Raw genomic sequence first — 22,817 nt, 5'->3', positions numbered from 1 at the left:
ATAATAATAATAATAATTTTTAAAAAAAAGAATATAGCTAAGTTTTATCATTCACAAATCTGTTTAAAACCCTGGGGAAAAGAGCTTGTTGCAACATGGCCCTGGTTGATCTCTTATACTCTGCTACCACCTGCTGGCTGTTTTTGTAATAACTACCATTGCTTCAAGTGTTCTCTTCAGTCCAGAGGGTGCATCAAGACTTCTGTATGCTCTAGCATAAAAAAAACCCCATACAAATATGTTTTGGGGATTTAAAATAGAACATATTGATACGTTTTTGGGAGCAAATGAGTAAATTGCGTTTGATCTTGTTTTGATTCGGAATGTGGTGATTGTGTTTGGTTGGTGTTTAGCGCAGGTGTGGATCTAGTCTAGTGAGATTTTGAAAATGATTTGCCTTACCACCTTTAATGATAGAAAACTGGTATGTAGCAGTTTTCCCAAAAGAAGACTGCAACAATATATAGTAATATAATATAAGTATCCGTCCATATTTCTGTAAGTGGCCCTCAAATGAAAAAGTTTGGACACTCCTAATCTAATGGTTTTCATTGGTTGAGGGAAATGGTTCACAAACATTTTTTCACTAAATCATTTGTAAAAATAAAAAAATACTTGGCCTTCCAAATATCAACATTGAAATATAGTAGCATAACAGTGTTCATCAAAAACTAGGTGAGGTTTATTCCTAAATATTTGATATTTGTGTTTTCTATTAAAGTATCTTATGTTTGCGTTCGCCTTTAAGAACTGCAAAGAATTTCAGACAACCTTTGATGGGAACAAAAGGCAGAGAAATGTCTCAGTCTAACTTCTTATTAAAAGCCATATTACATTAATCACATTACATTTCTAAAGAAAAAAACGATTGTTTGTAAGACTTTATTTTTATTTTTATGTAATAGTGTTTCCCGTGAGCATTTAAAAGTACAACATGTCCTGTGTTTAACTAGAAATGTGTTTAAGGCTTATACAGGTGCCCCCCACGGCTGTGTCGTTGTCTTGTTGTCATACAGTACGTCCTCATTCTTTTGTCTCATCCGCACGCGGCACTTTAATCCGTTCCTTTCGGCCACCTCTGGGATGGATATCTTGTAGTATTCCAGTTTATTGTTCAGGAGCAAGGAGGTAGCCAAAGGCCAGGTAACTTGGATTTGACTGGTGTATTCTCTCGTCCCGCAGGACACAAGATACAAATCAAGTTCCTTTGACCCCATTGTCCTCTCCACACTTCGACTCCCCCGAAGGCAATACTCGGGTATGGGATCCTTTCTTCCCTTTTATTTATTTATTTTCCTTCCCTCCTGCTAAAGCCATAAGGTACATACATTTCCTTGGGTAAACCCGGCAACTGTGAGACCAGCTAATGTTTTGATTACAAATGACGTTTACACATTGTGTAGGCTTAATAATAATCAGTCGAATACAATGCCTGGTCGATGTTTTGGTTGTTTTTCCATTTTAATGAACTGAAATTTCTCCTCCCGATCCCTCTGCAATTTTATTTTTATCGATGAACAATCTTCTTCTCTAAGAGAATTAGCTGCAAACTAGTATAGCCAGACACCCCAGTGGCTCGTTCTGTGCCGCGCGGTCCGCTTTCACCGCCGAAATATGCTCGTCTTGTCATCTTGACCTTTCTTCCGTTTTAATGAAATCAGACTTGGCTTAAAAACAAACAAGCCCATTTCCCTGCCCCGTTAGCCCGCAGACGCCACTGACCTATGAACTTAATTTTCTATCCAAACATATATTCATAGGTGGCACCTTCCTCTAACCGTGATGGAAAGTGTCACAGGTGTTGAAGTCTGATTAAAAATATGATAATGTCCCTGTTCCTCGCTCACAACTATTTTGACCATGCAATGACATGAATAGGATTAAATGTAATATATAGTAGATTTTATGTGCTGCCTGTGTTGTTTGGATTATATTAGCTATGACTTTACAATTCTTACATTTCTACAATATTTCTTCCCAAGACCAAAAAAGGTCATGAAAACACGCAAAAACCTGAATAAGACCCCTGGGTTATCCCTTTTCTAACCAAAACATTTGGTCATATAAATGTGTATCGTGATACCGCCATTGAATGGAACATTCGTTTGTTTGTTCACATTGTCTATTCGCAAGGACTGTTTTGTCTTTTGCATACAGGAACGCCATCTTACGTTGCCACTGGCTAGGTGAGCCTAACTGGAATACATGGATTTCGCCGTGGCGTTTTCATATTATTTTCTGTTTCTACGCCAAAAATACCACAGTGTGTATAATTGGGCGTTATCCCGGATATTTCCAAAACCATCATTTTGACCTTAACCCGATTATTGTAAACATAGTCTGTGATATAATCAACAGTGCCTGCAAACTCTGCATGGCTAAAGTTAGAAATCAATCAAATTACCATGCTAAGTTGAGTGGTTTGTATGCCCCTGCAGCCATTATATTTAGGCAGTGGCACCTGTTTCTTGTCAGTGAGACAAAGAGTACAGACCTCTGCACTCCATACCACCATCCTTATCAGCACCTTGCCCACAAAGGGTTAATTCAATCATGTCAAGGTTCCCTGCTCTGTTCCTCGCCTCTGCCATCATACTTTAGGCCCATTGGAGCATTTCCTCATTGATGGCACCTTTGGCTTCACAATAGAAGCTAATTTGTTAGAATCTTTCACAGGTCAGGGGCTGCTTAAAGGCGACGAGGGCGCCTCGGCCCCGCTGGAAAAATGGAGCCATCCGAGAGCCGAGGGCAAATTAAATGCCCAGTCGTTTTATGGCCGCAGACATACGAAGCATAAATATCCATTTATTTTACTTCATTTCAGTCCACGGGATCTTGCCATGCCATCCCAGTTAACGTAGGTTAATAGATTGATTCCACTGACATGGCTCATAATGAACAGTAAATTGTTTTATCTCTTAAGTCTTATTTGGTCGGCCAGGAAAACATACGAGGTAATATGGCTGTGGCTAAATGGAGCGTATAATAGATCTCTCCCTAAGGCATAAGGATAGGTTGATGGCAGGGCTATGATTAATGAAAATAATAATGCTCTTGAAATAGACATTTTTCTCCCTTTTTGGCACTTTTGGCCCTTCCCTCCAACGGTCATTCCGATTGCTCATGCACAACGTGATGGATTCTTAGCATTTGGATTTCTGTCCGTGGGGTTGTGTTCCCTGGGAGAGGCTCTCTGGACGCTTGACTCAAAAGTGAACTCGACTAACTTCATAGCCCTGAGTACAGACGTGTAGCTGCGATCCAAAGCACGAAGGTTCGGCGGGCTCATGAACAATTGAGAACTTGCTGATATTGAGTTATTGTGATGAAAATGTGCTGCCCACCTTTGTTATTGGGATTTTTATTCTCTACAATTTTTTGCCGTGAAACAACTCCCACATAACACTTCCTACTTACACCGTTCAGATCCCAACTTAATATAATGCATCGGATTTATGTAGCGTTTTTCTAGGCACTCTAATGATACATTATTCATGCGCTCACACATTCACACCTGCTTCAAAAATTCACGCCTTCCGGGGTATTTATCGTCTGATTCCACATTACATACAGTATTCGCACAATTTAACGTTAAATATCCATTTTTCCCCATTCACTTCAAGTCCCACTTTCCATGCCCACTTCCATACAAAAAAACTTTTCATCATTACAAGCTGTCTGCTACTGCTCAGTGGCGCATTTGGTAAATTGCCTTGTCCAGTAACCAAAAAAGTTGTAGGTCCGAATCCCACCTCCAACTGTACATTTCAAATATATCCATGGCAATTATGCAAAGGAATATACATGTATACCTTTTTTTTAATTAATTTTTTTATTTTTTATTTTTATTTTTTTTATTTAATTAAAAAAAAAATTTAAATACAAAAATACAAAAATAAAAGGAATATACATGTATACCATCATAGTTCCACTTTTCCATCTAAATGAATGGAGGATACTGCATGCCTAGGTGGCGCTATTGAGTGATTTTTTTTCTATTCATTTTTCCATTGGATATTATTAGTTCCACTTTTCCATCTAAATGAATGGAGGGTACTTTCAGATAACACTTTTCCATATAAATTTCAACTTGTTTCAAAAATTCCCAGGTTCAAGTGTTCTTTTTATTCATTTATCTTTCAACTACAATTCGTACTTTGTAATTTTCACATAATTTATCTTTCAATTTACTTCATAAGCATTCAGCTTTAGCATTCAGCTTTCAGCATTCCCACGCAATTTCTGCAGGAATTGCACTCGTTTCTAGTTTCAATCAAATATTGGTTAAAAGCACCAAACACAAAATCCAACCGCAGATCCCTCAATTTCAATACTCTTCCATGATCCACCATTCTCGCTATTACTCTTGCGCTATCAACACGGCATATCCAGACGACAATGAAAACATTGGCTGTTCCGACTACGCTCTGCTCATTGATGTACTGTATCGTGATATTATTCCTGGCAAAATGTTGTGAGTTGTGAGATTTTCCAGCCCAAATAAAATGATCCAAAGAAAAGTTAACGTGGGCGTCTAATCTGCTGATAAAGTTGCTTCTGAGCTTAAATGACATTAATTACACGATAGCGCCACTGAATCGTCTCCTCCCATTCCGTCATTTAAAGGCACCCCGGCTCCTGATGCCTTCTTTTAACCAAATCAATGACTTTTAATTCTGTACTATTGATATGCTTAGATAATGCACCAATTGAACTGTGCTTTTGCAGATGAAGAGTAATTGGGCCCTGACCCTTGTGCGCTTCCCATCACCGCATCACCGCCCCCAGTACATTCCATCCTGCAAGGAAGAAGGCTGGCGGGTGGGCGCGGGTGGGGGGGGGGGGGGGGGGTTGGGGGAGCTCACTTTGTAGACACTCACTTGTGGCAAGGTGATAAATTACCGTTCTTAACTACCATTGATTACCCGGTGTTTCTCGAGCTCTGGTGACAACTGTTCAGTCACTCTGAATGGCTTTTAATGGCACATTAGAGAGAAGAAGGTGTACAGTTTCCCCAACATTGATTCCACTCGCTTGTTGCCTAATAAAGACAAACTGACACACACGCCTCTCAGGGAATATCCAGCTTCAGACATCCGACCCAAATTTTTTGCAAAGCAATACATTACAGCTGCAAGCGCACAAATGCTTCCGATGGCGCCTCGCCAACGCTCTATTGTTAAACCTTAACCTTGAGACGTTTTAAAATGTTGTTTTGGTTGTTATTTATAGCACATTGGGAGACAGCCGGACAGTTTTACTCTGCGTTGATGCTGTTGGGATTGCTCACTCTAAAAACTGTTGGGTCATAAAATAACCCAACTATGGGTCAAAAAGGGACCAATCCTCTAATTGGGTCTTTCAGCGTAAAACAACTCGTAAATATTGGTGAGATCCTTTACTTGGGTCAAAAAATTGGGTCATTTTGTATAAAACAACCCCCGAAAGTTGGGTCAAATTGACTCATAAAGTGGATCGGTCCATTTTTGATCCATAATTGGGTTACTTTTGACCCAACTGTCTTGAGAGTAACATTTAGAGGTGAAGATATTAAAGTTGCAAATAATTGGATGGTTTTTCATGAAAGATATTTACAAAGCATGTTAAATCCAACAACAAAAGTAGAGTTTAAGAATACTGTAGAACCTACAGTCCCCTCCAAAAGTATTGGGGCAGCAAGGTCAATTCCTTTGTGTTTTGATATTTGGGTTTCAAATCAAAAAATTAATGTTAGACAAAAGTTCAAGAATTCCAGCTTTTATTTCATGGCATTTACATCTTGATGTGTTAAGCAACTCATGAGTGAGCAACATTATTGGAACTGACATTATGAAATGAACTTAAAGTGAATGAAATTTAATATTTGGGTCACAATACTTAATTTGCAATAACAGCATCAAGCCTGCGACCCATCGACTTCACCAGACTGTCGCATTCTTCATTGAGATGCTTTTCCAGGCCATTACTGCAGCCTCTTTCAGTTCTTTTCAGTTATTTTCAGTTCTTCAGTTCTTGTTTGTTTCAGTCTCATTTTCAGAAGGTAAAATGCATGCTCTATCGGGTTAAGGCAGGGGTGCCCAAACTTTTTTGCCCCAAGATAAAATTTTCAAGCAGCCAACCTCCTGTGATCTACCTTTTTTTTTTCTTCTTTTTTTTTTTGGAGGGTGGGGGTGTACTAATTAAAATTAGGACCGCACAGCACGACACGGCCTCCATTGCCTTTCCATTACAACAGGCGGGATGGGGGCGGGATCATTTGTCTTTAAGGAGTTCCCACAGGTAAGAATGCCAAGAGTATGCAAAAAAAACTAACCAGATCAAAAGATGGCTATTTTGAAGAATCTCTATCATATAAAACATGTTTTCAGTTATTTCATTATTCATTATTATTATTTTATTAAATACATAACTCCATATCGGATCATACATAGTTTTGATGCCTTCAGTGAGAATCTATAAAGTAACGAGTCATCATGAGAATAAAGCAAATGCATTGAATAAGAAAGTGTGTCATAAACGTTTGGCCTGCACTGCGTGTCATAAACGTAAAAGCGAAACTGAGTGGAAAGTACGTTGGTAGCTGCTGACGTATTCTTCCGCCGCTGTGCAAGCTAGTTCAGTGCTCGCCGTTTGTCAACCTGAAACCTCGTATGTGAGATTTTCGCAAGCCAAGGGCAAAAAAAAATAGAAATGATGCACTGTGGTCAAGGTGATCAATAGGTAGCTACACTCCTAGTTGTCACGGTAACGGAAGCTTGATACATTTGCATGAGACAGGCCTAAAACAGGCTAATATTAGCAAGACCAGAAATAGAGGGTCAAGTGTGCTGTAATTCTTAATCCTTGCGGTGTTTTGATGAAAGCATTAAGACGCCTCAGCTGTTAAAAAAAAAAGCATCGCGTCCCCTTTAAATGCTTTATTATCCTTTTTTTTCAAAGTTGGCCAAAGTGACCCTGTTTTTGTGTATTTTGATATTACAGAGCGTGGCTTCAGGTCTATTTTTTTGTTTTCCCCTAAATCCTGCTGTGCTTTTGTCTTGGGGCGCTGAGCAAATGCAGGTGTCCGACGCTTAAGTATCACACGCCGCCGCCACGCCACCCGCCCCGAAACAAATGAAGCGGCCAAGCCTGTCGCCGGGGTCCTATTTTAACTGCGGGAGTGCAATAAGCGGAGCAAAGCTGTGGAGTCGAGCTCACAGAGCGTGTGGGCTTTGCACGGCGCACCTGCTCTTTTGGATCTTTTTGATTTATGTACACGCTCGTAGCACCGAATGTGCAAGGGTTCAGGTGAATGCACATCAAACACTGTCATACAATCGCAGCATAACTCACGTCAATGCTTTTGTGCGCACGTGTGAAGTTTGGTTGAAAAGTTGATGGCTGACAGCAGATGAACTTGGATGAAAACAGGCTTCGTTTGCCAGTTAGCTAGTTTGTATGCTGTAGTTTTTTTTAATCATGTGATATTATATTTGTAAAGGAATTTTTGGGGAAGGCGGAATTTTTGGGCCACAAAAACAAAAAAGCAAAAAAAAAACACTATGAGAAAAATGTGTAAAATTCAAATAAATTGTAATGTTATGAGAATGAAGTCGTATATAATAAAGGTCAAGAGCGACGGCGGCAGCCAGTTTCGGACTGTTTGGGGAATTTTGACTTTCCCTCGTTAAAAATGACTGCTTTATTTTCTCCTCGATGTTATGACATCGTTCTCCCGAGCACCCGGCATTGCAAAGGCCCTCTTGGAATGGATGTGTTTATTTGACTTAATCTGATGAAATAAGCGACTTTTGCAGGGTCTCAACACATAAATCTTGTCAGTAAATCGAACCTGGTCACAAACGTTATCACACCAAAACTCCCTGAGAGCTCAATTCATTGGTCACTAATCAACCCAAAATTGGGTGGGCAAGTTTATCGTAATGGAAATGTCTCAAGATTGAACAGCTAGTTGGTCGCCGATTTGGGTGAATTCCGGTGCTCATATTTGGACAGACTCCTACCGTCGCTGTCGCTGTAGCTGTGCGGCCACACAGGGTGGTATTTGGGGGCGTGGCAACATGCCCCCCCAAAAAATGCTTTGTAATGTTTTCTATTGGACTCATTACATTTAATGCTACATGTAAATCAGAATTTAGAAAAATATCATCGTACACTTGCTCACAATTAAAAACAAGTTTGAGTTTTTAGTTACGGCGTAGTCTGAGCCTGAGATTTTACAAAGACTGTGAATTTCGCAAGACTAAAACTGGATTTTTCTAATGATTGCTTGCAAAGTTTCCTATTTCCGGTTTTGTTAGACTTTATTTATGAATTATTGGCTGTGTCACGTCACCGCAAAGACTGGAAGACTTGCGATCATGTCAAACAGGTCAAGACCGCTCTAAAAGAGCAGAGATTGACACTTGACACTAAACAATCGAGATGATGGGCGTGCGATGTGAATCCGTTAAGACTCTAAAACTTTCTAGAGACTTTCAAATTTCAGTCCTGAAACGGAAAATCATTAGGTGCAAGCCCAGCATAAATGTCTTAAATGATTTTGCGGCTAATGGTTGAAGTGAGAGGTTACCTATCCATGTATGACATCTTTCGGGTTGAAGATCTCCGGTGACGAGCTAAGATAAGCTTATGTGCTGCAAGAAAGTGACTTAGACTGTCATGGCCGCATATTTACATGCTCATTTCAAAATTGTTTCATTTTGATTTGAAGCAACCTGCAATGAGATTGAGATGAGAGTGCAAGAACTAGAATGGAAAATAAAGTAAATATTGCATAACGTTTTTGGGCCACTTCCTCTGCTGCTTTGTCTTCCACAATATTGCTTACAATTGATTCAAAAGCAATGAACTATCGCTATCTACTCCAAATCCTGTTTTGTTTAGTGCTCTCCTGGAGATTTGGCGCTCCTCCGTAATGCCGTAACGTGAGCCACACATGAGGTAAATGAAATAAGCTTCTCTCTTTTTACATAAATATATCCACATCTGAAATCCATGCACAAGAGCTTATTGACCTAACGGGCGTGATGGCTTGTGACTTCCTGTTGGGCTTGTGAAGTTCCGAGATTCCCCCCCCGGGAAGAACGCGTCCCGGGCTTGAGTGAAGGAAAACAAGACGGGCCATCCTTGAGTTATTAGTCATTAAAATGTCAACAGAGTTTACAGGAAATGATCCTCCTTGCTTGAACCCACAGATATTTAATTGAAAATGCGAGCATGGCGTCACTGTCCGATTACAAGCATGATGTTTTGTGAGCAATAAAACAGTTTTACAGTATAAACATTGCACCATAAAACTTCATCGTCGCTGTATGTTCTGCATGCACATGTATTGTAAAAATGACTTTTAAGATGTACTGACAGCCTGTAAACAGTTTAACAATGTTTATAGGGGAAACTAAAGACAAAGTCTCCAAATATGTGTCCGATCCAGCATGATATAAGCGTCATTGGCACAATATAAATTATTAATGTTATTCTAACGTCAAAATATTGCATTTATATTTTCCATTAAAATGAACATGTTTTCATTGTCTAACTAGGTCTCTAAACTGAGACATGTAGAAAACACATTCAACATTTGTTTTATTTTTTACATGAGACCAAAATATAATCAACGTATGCAATGAAAATGGTCATTTGTATCCTGATTCCAAGTCAGTGAGTCAATTTGACCCATAGTAGAACAGTTATGGTAGTGGTAAAAAAAATAATAAAAAATAAAAAATAAAAAATAAAAAATAAAACTTAAAAAATAAAAAATAAAAAATAAAAAATAAAAAATAAAAAATAAAAAATAAAAAATAAAAAATAAAACTTAAAAAATAAAAAATAAAAAATGATGGTATTTCATATCTAGGTCTTTACTTAGTACGTATGTTTGTGTAATTTTTTTTGTGTGAGGGGGTGATGCTCATTTATCTTCCATTTCCTGCTCTTCTGTTCTTTTTGTGCTGTGATGCTCAAAATTTGTCACAAACTTATTTTTATTTTTATTTTTTAATCTGTGACTAAAATTAAACACTCGTTTTAGCAATGGCATTGATAATAAAATGCAAATAAGGTCTATGTGGACACCCCCACCCCCCAGTTTTTGACAATTTTGGAATAACCCTCGAGTCAAAATGACCCTCTAATAGTGATGGAATAGGATGCAGGTATCTGATACCTGGCATTATTTCAAAGTGTTGGTACTTGTGACCCACTTGTGTGTATGATCAGGATTAGAAGAAGAGAAAAAGATTTTTTGCTATTAATTTCAAGCAGATTAAAGGAAAATGCTATAGTGGGATATATAGGTCTTTGTTTAAAATTATCTGTTGTTTTTATTCTTTTTTTGTTTATGTGTTTTTTTGGGGGGGAAATGTTATGAATCAAAAGTACTAGTGGTATCGGTACTTGGTATCAGTATCTGTGACTATGAACTGGTATCAGTCTGGAAAAAAAGTGGTGAATTCTTTTTTGCTTTCATTATTGATTCATTTTAACAGTTTGTGCAGGAGAACACAACAACCTCATCAAGGTGGATATAATATAAATTCTTTAAAAAAAACTATCTGGCAAAATTTCCGTAAAAAAACAAAACAAGCCCCCTATATTTGACGTCTACTAGACTTGTCAGTCTCAGCCAAAGCAAACACTGGTGATTGTGTTTGAATAGCCAAGGAAACCATTTTTGACATTTCTGTCAGCTTGTGACCCGCTCCTCATCCAGCTGACCCAATCCGTCAACAAAATGTCACTGGAGACAAATCAAAAAACAAAAGCAATGAGCCCTCATTTGAATGAGGATAATATCATAATAGCGGCAGGTTGAGGAGTCTCTAAGATGCCGTCGGAGAGATTGCCATTGTGCCTGAACCTGATGTCAAAATGCCACGAGACGCGTCCCCCCGCCGGGTCAGCGCGCCTCGGAGGTCGGGGCTTTTGCCCCTGCCCCGGGCACCGGGGCCGCGCTTAACTCTGGAGTGGGCCTGGCACTTCTGTCAGCCGCGCATCATGTGAAAGTGCAGAGTTGAAGCGCTGTAACAGGGTTAAACTGATTAGCAATGCACTTGCGTTGCCCGGGTCACATTCTGAAGAACAAAAGTCATATTAAAAGGAGCTTTATGTTTCTGCGCCGCTCGCCTAATGCCACACGTACAAAAGTCACTGACGGATAGCTGCCATTTTTCCCCTATTCACTTTTTAGCAGTTGCCGCGCTCTCTTTGTGGATATCCCAAATCCCCCCGCAGCCCGAGCCCAGCCTTCACATTCTTAACCCGCCCTGTCAATACATGAACTCCTCTATTCCTTTTAATTCTCACTTTGTTGGCTTTCACTCAAACGTGTGCTCCGTTTCCTTCTCACTTTCACCCACACTCGTCCCTGGGAAATGTGGATCTTTTCCTGACAAGTTCCTCGTCAAGCAAAGCCTCTGGAGATCATCAGCAGAGCTCTGCCAAGAAAAAAAAAATGTGTGGGAATGTCTGGATGGGAAGGAAAAGGGGGGACTTTTAATTGTTTTTCCCTTTTTTTCATTCTTCTTCTCCTGGAATTAGTCTGGTAGAAAAAAAAAAGGTTATTTTTTATTTTCTTACAGTAAGTGAGACTAAATACTCATACAGGATGCTGTTCTAATGCAACTCCTGTGCTTAATGCTTTGAAAATGTTCTCCATATGCTACAAATTACGCATCCCAATTCCATGTTGTGCGATACAAATCAAACTACTTTGAATGTTTTTTCTCTTTAATGTACTGGTGATTACGCACCGGCTAACCTGCCCGCGTGCGCAGCTGGAACAACAAGTGCTCTGGCTTGACGTTAATTAAGAGCTCCCTCGCTTTCCCGACCGGAGCGCTGAGGTCGAGAGTTAAAAAGTGCTGGAAAAGGTTCAAGCAGTCTAGAGTTGTACAAAATTGGATTTAGTCAAACTCATTTTTACAGAAGCCAGGTTGTATTATTCGTATGAATCTTCGATACCACTTTTTTTTCAGACCGATACCAGTACCTGATACAGATACCACTAATACTTTTGATGCAGAATTTTTTATTTTTATTTTACATTTCCCCCCCGATGTACATACCTGGTATTGGTACTCTCCCATCCATAATTATTTTTTATTATAGAATTTTGTACCAATGTCCATTTCATCTCTATGCTGACCACTGCAGGTGGTCCTTGGTTTAGGGCAGATTTCAACTTCTACAACACGAACATTAGGTGGAGTTGCTATCATTAACCTATGCTAACCCAGTTGTATAAAGTTTTGATGGGAATTTTCACTGGTTCTTTTATCTTTAATGCTCGCTATTCTAATAATAACATCTAGGAGACTGCATATTTTCAGTTTAACTATTTACTGGATGCTAGAAAGATCGGGTACGCAGCTGTGGAGCCTTTTCTGCTGGATGCGGAAGAAGGTCTAATCTGTCTAAAATAGTTTCCACTCTTATATTGTGTGGGTGGGCGGATTGCTCACACTAGCCCATGTGGTCTTAACTGGTTTCAACTAGATAAGTGTGCCAGAGTGCAGATAGATAGGAAGACACCAACCCAGGACAGGTCACAACAACACAACTGTCTAGCTCAAGTTGCGTACAGTATCTAATCATTAAGAGGCCTAATCTATCAGTAAAGTCATAATTGTGCTAGATATTGAATGGAAATAGACCACAAATAATAAATCCATGAAAAACGTTGCTTAATGAAAAGGAAAAGCGTGACAATATAGTATTCATTGCATTCAGTTTGTATTTATGAGGTTTTCATCATCTATACGAATTAAGGTTGAGTGAGTACCGATACCTGGCCTTATTTCAAAGGCACTCATAACAGTGCCTGATACCAGTATCGGCCCCCTTTTGTGGCTGTTTTACGATAGAAATGAGAAGAATAGGAAATTGCCATAAATTTTGTGCAAATTCAAGGACAAGAAAAATGCTATATTTGTAGATATAGACCTCTATTTAAAACAATCTGTTATTGTTTTGGAGGGTGTGTTTTTTTTATATTAAAGTACTTGTTATCGTTACTTGGTATCGGTGACTAATCAAGCGTTGAGTACTTGGAATTGCATCGGTCTGAAAAAAAGTGGTATCAAATTCCTAATTCGAATATAAATAAAATTCAATTTTCCGAAATATTAGTTCCTGAACAATAACTTAATGTTGCTGAAGAAACAAAAAAAAATAACATTTTCAGATAACTTGCTCTGAAATGTACGCACGTTTTTAATATATTTTTTAAGTCTGCATTACAAAATGTTCCAGTCCAGTTGCAAGGACTTAAGTCTTTTAATAGTCACTGTTGGAGACATTATCCCTAAAAAGAGTTAAAATGACGAAGTTATTGATCTCATAGAGAAGATGAGTTAAGTTCAAATAAGCAAGTATGCAAGTTGTACTTTTTGTGTAAGTCTTAACTGTAGTGTGATCATTTGTTTTGTATGCCCCCCACTGGCCAGGTATGGCTACTACATTTAGATGTGTACACTTCCTTCTGGGAAAAGGTTTAAAAAGCAAGATGGCTGCCGTAGCTCTGGTGGTGTGTGTATGTGTGTGTGAGAGAGGGGAGGCAAGCTAAAGGCAGGCCTCTCAAGCGTTATTCGCATTATTTACGATTCTGCAATATTTCAAGCTGAAAGGGTTGATTTTGTTTATGAATCAAATCCTCAAACCACCCAACATCCATAACCCGGCTCCTGACCTCATCGCCTGAGCAAACAATTGGTGAGTCAAATGCATTGACGCCCTGCTGAGACCTGCACTCGTCTTTGGATTAAGAACGTGGAAATCTTTGAAAAATGGCACAAACAGTCATTTTGTCTGGATACTTACAGGATAAGCAGACTAAATTCTTATTTATTTATATATTTATTTATATATATATATATATATATATATATATATATATATATATATATATATATATATATATATATATTGCCATACTTTACTCAAACAGTGCGCCGCACACTTTGAAAGAGTTTGTGTGTCAATTGCCGTCGTTGCACAATGATGGACATAAAAAAGGCGCCCATTGTTTCCACACAATGAGCCTCCATTCTTAATGCAGATAAGCATAACAAAGTAAAAGTGGGGGGCCATCAAACATCTAAAACTAGGAGTGTCCAGCCTGGATTATTTACATAATACATATTGGCCCTTCTCATGCAAGACTGCGCTGACTAAATAAGACGTATCAACATTATTCTCATTAACAGCAGATCGCTTTTAAGAAATTCTTGAAGTAGTCTGACTTTTTTTTTTTTTTTTTTTTACATGACTTTTATGCAAGGGCGGCAAATAATCGGGGTGATTATATGTTCATAAATCACTGGAAAATCAGGGAGAGCACACTTTGGCTCATTTAGTAACTTTATTGTCTTTGCATTGCAATTGCCGTGATTGCCATGTCTATTACTGCATCACATCAGGGGGCTGATTGCCCGCATTTATTCTAAAGATAACAACTGGCTGATGTAAACAAAGCCATGGAGGATGTTTGAAGCCAAACGCTTTTGGGCCAGTACGGTGGCCGCATGTGGATAGCGGCGGGCCGCAGAGGTCTTAACTAGCGCCTGCGACTTGAATGGCCGCTCCACAGGAAGCAGGCCTGCTGGTTTGTTTAGCTGGATGTGATTTCGAGCGGCAAGAGGGGCGAGGGGGGTGTGGCCCCACTCATACGAAACACAATGGGGCATACTTTCTGAACACGGCTATTAGGCAATAATGATGTGGCTCGGGTCCAAGCCATTGGTGCTCGGTCCGTGTGTGCACAGATTAAAATATAGCCCCTCCTTGTATTAATCAAATCGTGGCCTCCGTGAGAGGGCGACGCATGAGTGGCTGCTTCTGGAGCAGAGGAGGAAAGGCCATTTCCTCGCATTTTTCACCGCAGACTGTGACACGGTCGGCAAAGGCAAACGACCCGATTGATAGCTTGTTTTGAGGTATTGATATGTTTGTAATGTTTTGTGTGGTGATGTTTTTCCAATTTGTTTTCCTTGGACTCTTGTGACCTAAAGCTGAACTAATATTGCCCTTGTGTGCAAATATTACGATTTAGTTTGCGTATAGCATAGTAAGAAGGTAAACTTAGTTTTCACTGTACTCACTATTTAGGCATGGTTTAGAATTGTTTTGAATACTGTAAATATGACATTTCAGGCTATCTTGCGCAGTGGCGTAAGAATATGTTGTCGTGCGACAAAAAAGAATGGGAACTCAGTTCTAAACCGAGGAACCACTGAACTCATAAATAAAGTAAAACCTTAAAAGTGCGGAGTTTAGTTGTAATTTTTCACAAAAGACAAGCAACAACTTTGGTTGTCGAATAACCATAAAATGTGACATCTCATCGGATTCTGTGTTGCCAACATCCCCGGTAAGTAAAGATTTTCCAGGAAATGTGAGACTTAGCTCATTTAACTCATTCACTCCCAGCCATTTTCACTGAAGCAACCCCCTTCGCTCCCGGCTGTTTTACTGGATTTTGACTGATTTTGCAAGGTCCACAGAATATTCTGTTCTATTGCTATAAAAACATGGAATTTACCAAACGAAAGATTAAGAGTCTCTTCTGTCAGTATATTTGTATCTGTTTATTTTTTTGCAGCGATTAGCATTAGAATATAGCTAAGTTTCATCATTATTCACAAACCTGGTGAAAACAATGGGGGAAAGGAGCTTTTTTTCAACATGGCCCTGGCTGACCTCTTATACTCTGCTGCTACCTGCTGGCCGTTTTTTTTTGTAATAACCACTATTGCTTTAAGCGACCTCTTCAGGTCAAAAGCCGTACCAAAGCCTTCTGTATGCTCTAGCATAAAATAAAATAAACATAAAAACAAACAAATACATTTTGGGGAGTTCAGGACAAATTATTCAAAAGGTTTCGGGTTTGAATGTGTTAAGGGCTGAACTACACTTTTTTCCACTTTGTACAATATGAGCAATACAATTCATTACATACAAAAATAAATTTTTACAAGGCAGACGCTAATGTAACTAGCATGTAGCCAAACACATGAGCTACACACAAATTCACATTTATTTCCCGCAATATAAAACGCCAGTGGCATACATTGTCGCTCTTCGTCTTCCCTCCCTATTATGTCTCCAAAGGGTCAGTGGTTTTATGTAATTGTCTTTTTCTTGTACAGCTGTTAGCTTCTCTTAATACTTGCATGTAGTTGTGAGACTTTTCTTCTGTAATAAGCCCTCAATACATAATTTCTCAGGATGACCACTCTTAACCCAACTTTCTGCGTAATAACGTCCCCCGTGTGCCGTCCTACAAACAGTGGAGTAAATGTGCTATTAACATATTGAGCAAACAGAGAGCAACCCCCCCCCCCCCCAAAAAAAAATCAACTACAAAGACACCCAGGAGTATCCCATTGCAGGAAATAGCTCGTCTCATTTTCTCTGTAACCGATTCCAGGAAAGGAGCTACATGAGAGAAAGAAGTCAAGCGGTGGGATTTAGACCACTGAACAAGATGGATTCTTCCAAATTCTAATTGCACAACAGTTGATTTAATTGGGATCCATTTGGCTGACAAAAGAAAGCGAGAGTAACGGGCCGGCGAGGGGTGCCTCTGGGGGCCCGGGGCGAACACCGAGTGGCTGGGCTCAGCGCTCGGGGACGGATCGCTTCCAAGGCGAACCGTGGGAGCTGGAAGGATGGATCGAGGCGGTGGGAGCGAATTGGAGGGGAGGGCCACTAAATTCATGGCAGAGTGAGGAGATTTCGCCAGAGAGGTATCTTTATTTGGAGAAGGGGGCCCCCGGTTTTAAACCCAAAGCTAAACTCCCACTCGGCCCTGTAATGTGTAACGCGACTCCGACCCCGAGATGAGACGAGTGGATATGGTTCAGCAGGACTTGTAAACGGGCCGCCGTTAGCGTGACCCCAACAAATTGTCGGAATCACAGAACAGAAAGAACAGAGCACAGAGTGAAGGATAATATTTAGGACTCAAATGGATCATAAGGGAAGCTCGGAGGTGCAACACAATCTGTACGTACAATTTGTTTGGATTGTGTAATCATTTATTCATTCATTAATCATTATTTTATTAGAAATGTTTCAAATAGACATAATTAGAATTTTAACATCCTTCAGGGTCAACAAGGTAAACGCAAATAGTGAAACCTTAAAAAGTAGGGCTGTTCTTTTTTTTCAGACCGATACCAGAAAATTAAAAACTAAAACAATGGCAGCTCATTTTAAATATTGGGATTTACTGTATATGTATGCCAATGTAGCATGTTGCCTTAAAATGTCATTAAATTAATGATAATTTTCTATTCTTCTCATTTCAAATTTTTAGTTTGTGATTGTAAAATGGCCACAAGAGGGCAGACGATACTGGTATCAGCCGCCGCCACTGCGAGAACCGATACCTTGAAATAAGGCCTGGTATCGGTACTCACCCATCACTATTAAAGTCGTAGCTGCCATTTTAACATCATTAAGGGTCCATCCATTCATTTTCTACCCCGCATATCCTTATTTGGGGTTGTAGATGAGCTGTAGCCTATCCCAGCTGACTTTTGACATACACACCCATGACTGGTCGCCAAACGGTCCTAAAGAGTCATGTAAGTGTTAACTTGTTAATATATAACAATTTGAAATGATTCATTTAATAACAAATAATTCAAGATATTTGTTTGTCATATGCACAATAAAAAAAAAACTGTAGCATTGAGGAATGAAATTCTTACTTGCTAATCTCCCTCAATTTATGTTAAAAAAAATATTAAAAGATAAAAAAGGAGCAATTTTTTATTTCATTACTTAATGAATAAATCGTGTAGGTAGACGATGTGCATGCTAACAATATAAAATCACAGACAATGTAAAAAAAATAAATAAACAAAAAGGACAGTGTATTTGAATTTGATAGTTGTATCAGTCTTGCAAAAAACAAAACAAAATATTGTGTACATAATGTGCAAAAATGCAGGCCTTCAACTATTCACATATTGCTGTGAGCAGTGAGCAGGATTACAAAAAAGAAAAATATTGCACAGTGTTGTTGCCAGACAGATTGTCATTCGCTTGAAGGCGTGCGGTAGCGAGGAAGGAGAGGAGACTCGTGATTGGTGGTGGAGATATGGTTACGTGCGGTGTGCTTTATTGATCACCTCGAGTACACCATGCACGATAAGTTTGGATTTGATTTGAAAATCGGGGTTATGTGAATTTTGCTTTACAGTTAACATTCATCACATGAGGTATGTTTAAAGGTCACATTATTATGTTTTTGTGGGGCCCCGATATCATTTGGCTTTTGTTTCTGGTGTTTGGTTGTCTGCAGTTGAAAAATCTAGTCAGCGGCGCATTGCAGCGAGGGGGGAACGCAGGTGTTGCGGTGTTTTTACTGCCTCTGCAGAGAGGAAGGGTAGGAGAGCGAGGGCACATGACCTGGAGGGGGTTCAGAGGTAGGGGCCAGACCTTCACAAGGGCGCTCGGGGGATACAGCCACTGCTTATCTCTTCCTACACTTTTACTTCTTTTTTATCCTCTTCCACAGTACTGCTTTCATTTCCCCTTCCTCTCACTTTAGCGGGATGAGTACTCCTCCATTATTTCCTACCAAACGCCAGCTATTGTCTTATCTGCTGACATGCATTTTTTGAAGGCTGGAAACACTCCCTTGTTTTTCCCTCTTTTTTTCTTTTTTTTTTGCAAATATCTGAAACGATTGCAAATGGTGCCTTTCGTCGTTCAATGGGTCCTGATCAATGGAACCGCACGCACTAAAGACAAAATATTCTCTTTTGGCTTCACCGTTACAGTAGCGGTGACTTTTAATCCGCACACACATCGTGTGTCGGGCTTGCCCTCACCTTGCCCGCCACTTAAAGAAGCAATCTCTCACAAAGTCCCCCCGTAAAGCCCGCGTGAATGTGCGCGGTGCTGATGGAGAATGGGCCCATTCCCGATGTAAATGAAGAGATGCATATCAGTGTTAATCCATTGCTTTGTAGTCACGGCCATACCCAAAGTCTGTCTAATTTCCCCCTCACACTCTCTTTTGCAGCCAGGAGTGTATCGATCGGCAGTAATTGAAGTGTACTTGATAATCCGTGAGGCAATTGGGGGCGGGGGGGGGGGGGGGGGGGGGGTTCAGAGGGAGACCCTCAACTCTCACATCGATGCACAGAGAATGGGGCTCAGGGGTTGTGTGTGCACGAGTGTGTGTGTGTGTGCATGAGTGTGCGCCGCAAAGGGGGAGGAGAAGGGGAGTGGAGAGGGTGCGCTCTAATGTATGGGCGGGTAAGGCAACACCCCCCCTCGCGGCTTCTTCTCAGCTGATTAAACTCATTGAGGAGCAGACAAGTGGAACAAATAGATATAAAGGTTTTTTGCCTGGCAGCTTACAGCCGTCGCCGTTTCTTCACTGGAACGGCGAGCGAGCGCATCTACATGCTAAGCTGTGTGCTAACATTTAGCCAGCGCTGGGGTTCGCTTTCCACAACACAAACTGCACTTGAATGCTCATAAATGGGAATAGTGGTTAGCATGTCGGCCCAACACTTTGGGTTTGAATTTTGTCTGTGCTTTTCTTGTTCACACATTCCAAAAACATGCATGGGAAATTTATGAAAGACTCCAAATTGTTCGTAGGTGTAAATGAATAGTCCTTGAATAATTTACCCCCTAAATTGGGGTTGTAATTCGCTTTTTTTTTTGTCAAAACATGACGACAAAGCACCAACAACTGAGAAGATTATAAAACACCAACACCATGCATCTAGCATGTACACAGTCATGAACCCGTGTTGCATAAACCCTGTATTCATTAAATTACTGAACATACAAGCCACTTTCACATTAGTATCATAGATCGTATTAGCTAGCATACTAGCTCAAATAACACGCTAGTTAGCACCAAGTGATGTGACACACATGGGCAAACAAATATGCGCTCGTTTTACACAAACTAGTCGGTTATTAAACTCACCTTTTAGCATTTATACGCTAATAAATATTATTATTGTTATTATATATTATATATTAATATATATAGAATACAGGCAAATTGTAGCAGCATGGGCTATTATAAGTAGCACACCTGTGGGAGTGAAGTAGAAACATTAACTTTTTGTGATGCCAAAGGTGCATTCAAGAACTCCAACAAAAAGGGAACATCTCAAAGGCAGTTGTAAAAAAAAAAATTCTAAACACCAGGTGGTGCCAAAGTAATATTTGTATTGTTTTGGCCTGAGTGTAGAAACAGCAAATAGATGAGATTTTCAGCGGGTATTCGTGTATACAATTAGGCTACTGTGTTGTTCACTTTATGTTTAGCTTTTTAAAAGTTTGCTGAAAATGTGAAGTGTTCACATTTCATTTGCTTTAGTGGGCCACATCTAGCCCCCGGGCCTTGAGTTTGACACCTGTGCTCTAAAAGATCATCCTCAACTATTATCCTTTGCCGTGCGCCGTGTTACGAGAGCTTTTTCCTGCCCGACCTGCTTGTCAATGTTGAACGTGTTCAATATTCCCGATGACGAATCCTTGTGTGTGCGGTTAAGATGAGCCGCGGACTCCGTGATTGCGACGTGAAACAACAACAAGAGCAGTAAGCACACACTTGCTGATTTTTTTTGTGAGAGGCCTCACATTTCCGAAGCCGGTATGCTTATACTTACTTGGTGACTGTTTTTGCATTGACATCAACAACTGCAGCGTCTTTACTGAGCACGGTGATTATGTGTGACCACTTGCTGGATAACCAACGGGAGCATTTAAGGCCATGCAGATTAAAGCAGATTATGAAAATACCTCATGTGATGATAATGATGACAATACTGAGATCAAAGTGTCTCATTAAAAGGGGGGGAAAAAAGCATCAATAGACAAAACATTTATCGTTCAAGTTTTTCTTAATTAATCAACAGTGAAATTTAATGCTTTTGGAGCGAGTGGAGTTTACATTTACAGTAACCAGTATAGTATACATAGTAAATAGTTTATAGGACAGTACTGTTGTTAATTATTGACAAGTATTGCCTTCAAGAGAAATGTTTACTGTTACAAGATAAGTAAAAAATAAATCCATCGTTTTTATCACTCTCACAATGAGAAAAAGCACATTATCAATTTTTTTTATACTAACATTTACCAAACAACTTTACTGATTACTGCAAGTTCCAACTTTACATACTAAGGCCACGTTCTTATATAATTGTATTGCTTTTTCTTTTTAATTTTTCATATTTTAGAAATAATAGTCTGGGAATTATTAGTGACCTGTTCCAAAAAATATTTATTATTTTTATTAATATTATTTTTAATATTTTATGCTTGTATGCATTACTTTGTAAACTTGTGTAAGTTGCCCTTTTGGGGGGGGATCAATCAACCGTTAAGATAAAAAAAATAAAAAAGGAAACTATTTGAGATGGAATAACGCAAATTTAACTGTGACTCATGCAAAAACACCCTCCCAGACTACTTATCCGAAGGAGGAAACGGGCAGTATAAGTTGTCTGTAAAGCTTGAAGTGTCGTTGCGACCCCTCGCTTGCACACCAGCGTGCACAGGGACGAAGAGGAGTGTTAATCAGAAAAAAAAGAAGAAATAACCATAACTCCTTGCGCCGCCAACCTGCCCTGCGTGACCCCTTTTTTAAGTGGCCAGCGGGTAATTGCTGAGGCGGCGTTCCCCCCATCAGCCTTACAAGTCGGCGTGTGTGTGCCTTACGTGTCATCTCTATTTATTATATTCTGCACGCCGCCCGGGCCCCCGGTAATCAATTTCACAAGGATACAAGGCTGATATCGGGCCGCCGTGCACATTATGAGGCCAGCCCTCCCCTTATCAAGTGCAGAATTGCCGGCTAGAGGTCACCGGCAGATAAACAGGGATGTAACACAACCCCCCCCCCCGCCCCACACCTCGCTCACCTGCCCCCCCCTCCTTGGGTGAACACAAAGGTTGGAAGGTGACGGCGGTGCGAGGGGAGGGGGGCTACGTGGAACAAAACACCCAGCGAGGGCTAGCTTGTTACGGCCGACCTTCAGAATTTCATCACCGCCGCCTCTTGATGATTCGGAAGCGCCCGTCTGGTCTCTCTCTTGAGTCAGCGTTTGTGTGCACATGTGCAGTGTCGGGAGAGGGCTTGGGGTGGGGGGCGGGGGGGCTGCCGACACCCTGGCGTTGATTATCTCCAAGCTCTCTTTACAGACCTTTATAGACCAACCACAACTCCATCAATCATTTTCTCGGCCGTCGTCGTACTCTTCAGGCTGCCTGCGTCCCGCCTCACCGCAACACGGCTAATATTATCACATTGGTGTGTCTGCACGCACTCCTTTTGCCTGTAATACAGTCCAAGTACAGTGTTTAAGAATAAAGTACGAAACTTTTTGAGGTAAATAAAAAAAGCCACTAATATAATAATAAAGGAGATAATACAATGCAAACATCTTATTGTATTATTCGTCAGAAAAGTTGTTGTTTTTTGCGGAAACTGAGTAAAAATCCAACATGGTTACTCGCCGAAGAGAGATAGTAGTGAAAAACTTAAGAGTGATGTTGCTCACGAAGATGACATCACGCAAATAGACACATTTGATTGGCCGGCCTGTTTTCGGCCTATGGACGCCTGTCCACACCCACTTTCTTGAAAAAGAAAGTGGGTGTGGCTTGCCAGGCTAATCACAGCTAGCTTGTTTAACGAGTTTGGTCATGTGACAAAAACTGAGCCATGATTACTCCTTACTTAGCCCTGAGCGCACGTGATGTCAAATGTGTTTTTAAATGTATTAATTGTACATGAAAATTTATTCAATTATCAAATTAATTCT

The 22,817-nt window shown here is 40.1% G+C and overlaps 1 long non-coding RNA gene across 1 annotated transcript in view; it reads left to right on the top strand.

The window, feature by feature from the left end:
* The window catches only part of LOC147175442 (uncharacterized), a 112,088-nt gene that overhangs the window by 83,083 nt on the left and 6,188 nt on the right, over nt 1–22,817 (top strand). Inside the window, exon 3 of the long non-coding RNA XR_015094653.1 lies at nt 1,183–1,258. This is a non-coding gene — a long non-coding RNA (uncharacterized LOC147175442). The remainder of the gene's footprint in view (nt 1–1,182; nt 1,259–22,817) is intronic.

This window comes from Leptonotus elevatus, chromosome 4, assembly GCF_054856555.1.
Source record: "Leptonotus elevatus isolate MCC_2025b chromosome 4, RoL_Lele_1.0, whole genome shotgun sequence".
Classification (NCBI taxonomy): Eukaryota; Metazoa; Chordata; class Actinopteri; order Syngnathiformes; family Syngnathidae; genus Leptonotus; species Leptonotus elevatus.
Note: the sequence above shows the minus strand (reverse complement) of the source record. Positions and strands in the feature narration are given on the sequence as shown.